The following is a 6,000-nucleotide window of genomic DNA, read 5'->3' as shown; positions in this document are numbered from 1 at the left end:
ACAATTGGATATTATGTAGGCATACATAAAAAAGAGTGAAATTTTGATATATGCCACAACATGTGTGGCTTTAAAAAAAACATAGCCTAAGTGAAATATGCCAGACACAGATCTAAAATGTTGTAAGAGGTTCCATTTATATGAGTTACATAGAGTAGACAAATTCACAGAGACAGGAGAGTAGAACTGAGAAGAGGAGAGGGTAATTGGTAGTTATTTAATGGATACAGAGTTTCTGTTTCATTCGATAAAAAGTTCTGGAACAGATAGTGGTGATAGTTGTACAACTACGGAAATACACTAAATGACACTCAGCTGTATACTTAAAAATGCTTAAAATGGTAAATTTTGTTGTGCATATTTTACTACAATAAAATATGGGAAAATGAAGGAATTTACTTAGAATATATTTTAAATGATGAATGAAAAGAAAATATTTGCCCCCTTGAAGGTCTAAAAATATAAATTTTCCCTCACAATTTATTAATAGTTTAGCTAAGTATAGAATTGTGGATTGAAAATGGTTAAAATATTTTTATTCAGAAATCTAAATGTTTTACCTTGAGAAATCTTTTCATTTTTCTTAAAAACTAGTAGTAATTGAATAATTTTCTTTTCACATAAGATATACCTACCAAAGAGCTGAAAAATTCAAAATGGCCTTTTATATTTTCAACAAAAGACAAAGTGTGAAATTTAACCTACAGATATTTGATCTGTTACAAAATATAAATATTGGTTCTGCTATTTAAAAATAACTCATACCCATAAGATTCAGATTTCTGATTAAATTAGAATATTCCATAGCTATTCTAATAAGGAGTTTGAATTGGAAACTTTTTTCTTTTTATAACCTAGGAACAGTTGTAACTTAGTGAAGTCCTACCTCCTAATCAAGTACCATAGATCTTAATAAAAAAAAAAAAGCATGGAAAAATCATGAAGTAATCATTAACTGTAAAGACAAAAGCCCAGTTGGGACTGATTTTATCAAGGGAGGTTGCTCGATATCTTGATATTAGAATTTTAATTAAAAATGATATGTTTCAATTTATCATTTTCTTCCTTTAAGTGAGAGGCCCACAAAGCCTGAAGCCTTAAATGCAAACCAGAAATAATTAAAATATATAATAAGGGCAAGAAATTTAAATAACTTTTTTCCATGTATGTTCTTATGCTCTGGGTTCATTTTCAGTAATTAGAAATAATAACTTAGTTGAGTTGCCCTGTAAATATTACTGTGTGGCCATTATAAGCATTAAATCCCAGAAATCCGTAAGCTTATTTCTTCATCCAAAACTGCCTTTGCGTTAATCATTGTTGCCAGAAAATCATCATCTTTTCAGCCACCAGAAAGTCAGTGATGAGTGTCTCCTAAATGATATCAGGAACTATAAACAATATTAATGATTATTACTCGTTCTTTAATTATGTTTACAATTTGTGAGCAATTTCAGATGGCTTATTTCTGAATTTGAATTGAATTATCTTTGCTCCTTAAAACCATACAAGATTTGGGGCCTAATGACCTTTGTATCTACCATTTGTATCACAATTTGTATCACAATTTGCTGATGCTGTTGTCCACAGTTCCCGTACCTGAATATAGAAACTCAAGATTTTGCAAGGAGCTTTAAGCATTACCATTCCCTTTATGGTCTTTAGGGCTCAAAGCAAAATGCATGCTTTTGTTTTGCAACACTCTATTGACTTTTCTGTCTGCCAGTTTTATTTTAACTTGATGTAATGTTATTATTTTTTTTCTAGTAGTTGATGTTGTCTTAGACATTTAGTAAACAGTCAAATTATATTATTTTGTTTTATGGTATTTCAGTCTGCTCTTGAAATCTGGGAACACTGAGGCAGAAAATCAAGAGTAGGACAATTTTTTTTAAAGATTAATTCATTTATTTAAAAAGCAGAGAGCAAGCGAGCGAGCGCGTGAGAGAGGTCTTCCATCCGTTGGTTCACTCCCCAAATGGGCTGATCCAAAGCCAGGAGCCAGGAGTTTCTTCTGAGTCCCATGTGGGTGCAGGGGCCCAAGCATTTGGGCCATCTTCCACTGCTTTCCAGGCCATCCCAGAGTGGTCATACAATCAATACTTATAGAAGACATCTTCAAAAAATTCACGGAATATATGTATTATGAAAAAAAAACTATGCATGGGTTTTGGAACTCTTTTCACCATAATGTATGTTCTTTAGTTCTATTATCCATGAACATTTTTTTTTTTGACAGCCAGAGTGGACAGTGAGAGAGAGAGACAGAGAGAAAGGTCTTTCTTTTTTTTCCGTTGGTTCACCCCCCCAGTGGCCATTGTGGCCTGCGCACTGTGGCCAGCACACAACACTGATCCGAAGCCAGGAGCCAGGTGCTTTCCCTGGTCTCCCATGTGAGTGCAGGGCCCAAAGATTTGGGCCATCCTCCACTGCATTCCTGGGCCACAGCAGAGAGCTGGACTGGAAGAGGAGCAACCAGGACAGGATCTGGCGCCCCAACCAGGACTAGAACCTGGGATGCCGGCACCGCGGGCGGAGGATTAGCCTATTGAGCCATGGCGCCGGCCCTCCATGAACATTTAAAGTACCTCTAATTTGTCTAATCTAAATGTTACCATCTTCTACAATGAATGAGGAGTAGATAATCAATGTGTTACAGTTTAGGAAAGGACAAAAACCCTTCTGCCTATAGAAGGCCTAAAGGAGTGAATGGGACTTAAGGGGAACTTTCCAGAATTCCGATTGATGGTGAAAGAAAGAGGATATTTCAAGATCAGAACAGGGTGTGGTTGAAAGCGTGGAAATGAGAATACTCAGGTTTGTTTGAGGGATAGTGACTGTGTAGGGAATGAGGGTAGAAACACAGGGTAGGGTCAAGGCATGGAACCATTTGGTCTTTAAGTTAATGTTTGCAGATTTATCCTACAGCCAACAGGAAATTGTTCCTAAACAAAGCTATGTTTTTTTAATTAATTTATTTATTTGAAAGTCAGAGAGATAAGGAGAGGCAGAGAGAGAGAGTGAGGAGGTCTTCAATCTGATGGTTCACTCCCCAATTGGCTGCAACGGCCGGAGCTGTGCCAATCCGAAGCCAGGAGCAAGGAACTTCTTCCCGGTCTCCCACGTGGGTGCAGGGACTCAAGGGCTTGGGCCATCCTCTACTGCTGTCTCAGGCCACAGCAGAGAGCTGGATCAGAAGAGGAGCAGCCGGGACTAGAACTGTCACCCAAATGGGATGCCAGCACTTCAGGCTAGGGAATTAACCCACTAGCCACAGTGCCAGCCCCAGCTATGGTTTTTTTTAAAGATTTTTAAAATTTGAGTGGCAGAATCTGAGGGGGAGAGAAACAGAGAGAGAGAGAGAGAGAGAATGAGAATCTTCCATCTACTGGTTTACTCCCCAAATTGCCATAAGCCAGGGGGCTGGAACTTTATTCTGCCCAAACACCTACATACCATCTTCTGCTTCTTTCCCAGGTGCATTAGAAGCTTAACCTGCTGCACCACAACTCAAATCCCATCGATCTGTAATAGTCTTAAACCATCCTATAATGGTTTGAGATTGGAGGAAACTGTTGACATAAGGCAAAGTATGAGGCTGTGTGTGTGTGTGTGTGTGCATGCAAGACCAGGTTAGGAGATGTTCTGAAAGAAAAGTCCATACTGGATAAGTGACTGAATATGTGGAATCACAAGCAATAAGTTAAGATGGCTGTCACTGCTTTCATATTGGACTCTGGAAGGAAAAGTGGTTCCATGAGTTGATATGGTGATCAAGAGGAATTAATTCAGATTAATTAATTCGAAGTGACTGTATACTATACAAGTGAAAAGATACAATAGACAGTTGGAAGTGTAACACTAATTGCAATTACCAAGGGTTAGAAAATAAGGTTTTGGAAGTCATCTGCATATAGATGAAATTTCTAGGGACAGTGATGCCTGGAAGAACAGCATTTTATAATAACTTTTCATATCTTGTAAAACAGCTGTTTTAAAGTTAGAAGCATTATTTATCTTTCTATCTTATGTTTATAATGCTACTGAATATAATCTCAATGCTACTTACATACCTACATCAACATTGTTTGATTTCTATATTTCCCTTTCCTCATCATTTATTCTAGTAGTACAATTTTAACATTCCTCTTCCTATTTTCCTCTTTAATTGTTTATGTGACTCTTTTCCAACTCCTTCTAATCCGGCCACATTCTTCTGGTAATAAAATTCACAGAATTGACTGTAATTTTCCAGGTCAAATCTTAACAGAGTCATTTAAATGTCAACAGCTACATTTTTCAAATGGGGATGCCAGGAGTATTTTATGGCTCTGCAAGCTACACAATAATATTGTCTATGGGCAATCAAATCTCATGCTTCAGGGAATACATGGAGAGTTTGTAAAGCAGCAGACAAGTGTTTTGTCCCTCTCTAGCATTCACTGTTTAACTAATGCAACTTATTCTTTCTGAATTTTTGTTAATTTTTTGCACTTTCAACTTTTATAACTATAGGTTATCACCTTAGGCTATAAAGAAACTTATATAAGCCAATAATGTGGCATTGCATTGAGAGTTTTGTGCTTTGGAACACTCTTGAACCTGTAGTTTTTTTTTTAAAGATTTATTTATTTATTTGAAAGTAAGAGTTATACAGAGAGAGAAGGAGAGGAAGAGAGAGACATCTTCCATCCACTGGTTCACCCCCCAGTTGGCCACAATGGCCGGAGCTGCGCTATTCCGAAGCCAGGAGCCAGGAGCTTCCTTTGGGTCTTCCACGCGGGTGCAGGGGCCCAAGGACTTGGGCCATCTTCCACTGCTTTCCCAGGCCACAGCAGAGAGCTGGATAGAAAATGGAGCAGCCAGGACTCCAACCAGCGCCCATATGAGATACCTGCACTACAGGCGGCAGCCCTACCCACTATGCCACAGTTCCAGTCCCCTGAACCTGTGGCTTTTTAAAAAAGATTGTTTCAGAAGCACAGAGACAGACACACCCACAGGGAAAGAGCTCCCACACCCTGGCTTACTCCCTAAATGCCTGCAATGGCTGGACCCAAGCTTAGCCACTGCTGAGAGTCAGGAACTGAATCCAGATCTCCCACAACAATGGCAGGAACTTCTTGAGGCATCACTTGCTATCTTACCACTTACTATTGGTAGCAAGCTGGAGTAAGAAGCTGGAGTTGAGTATCAAACCCAAGTACTCTGACATGAGATCCTAACCTGGTGTCTTACATGCTTGGGTAAACATCTGCTAATATGTGATATATGCTAGTGAAATTTGCTTATATTTGTGTTCCTATTAATTTTCAATATTCTCATTTATTGATGTTCAATATTAAATGCTTTCCAGTAGTCACTATGTTAAGTTCTTGGCATAATTTTAGTGAATATGCAATTCTGGGATGCTCAAAATAATTTTATATTTATTACCATAATATACATCACCTCAAAGGAAAGTTACAACATAACTTAATCATCAGTGAGAATGATAATTGTCAGACTTTAGATCCCAGGAATGATCAATATTTCTACTTGGTGCTACAATGAAGGTTTTGAAGGATCAAAAATGCCAACTATAAGGAAAACCAATAAACACAGCAGCATTCTATTTCCATTATTCTTAGGATTAATAGCCTCTTTGGAGGTAGGCTTCTGTTTTGTATATTTTCAGATCAGGCTGTGTTCTTAGAAGGAGCAAAGGCACTGTTCAAGAGTCTGCTGTCTGCCACAATTTAAACCTAAACCCACTTGGAAATTTCTCAGAAAAGACTATGGATAACTAATTTAATCCTATTGTCATGGTTTTGGTCTTGGCTTGTGACAGACAAGGTCCTTGCATGGCCAGGAGGTACATATTATATCATCATATGTTCTTTTTATTTAACATAATGAGAAGTTGAGGATTGAGAATAATGTCCTTGTATTTACAAAATAGCACTTTCAGTTGTGACTGGGCTTCACTTATTTTACTATTGAGGAGTCTATTTTCTTCTT

The sequence above is a fragment of the Lepus europaeus genome, chromosome 4 (genome assembly GCF_033115175.1).
Source record: "Lepus europaeus isolate LE1 chromosome 4, mLepTim1.pri, whole genome shotgun sequence".
Taxonomy (NCBI): domain Eukaryota; kingdom Metazoa; phylum Chordata; class Mammalia; order Lagomorpha; family Leporidae; genus Lepus; species Lepus europaeus.
This window is presented reverse-complemented; position numbering follows the sequence as displayed.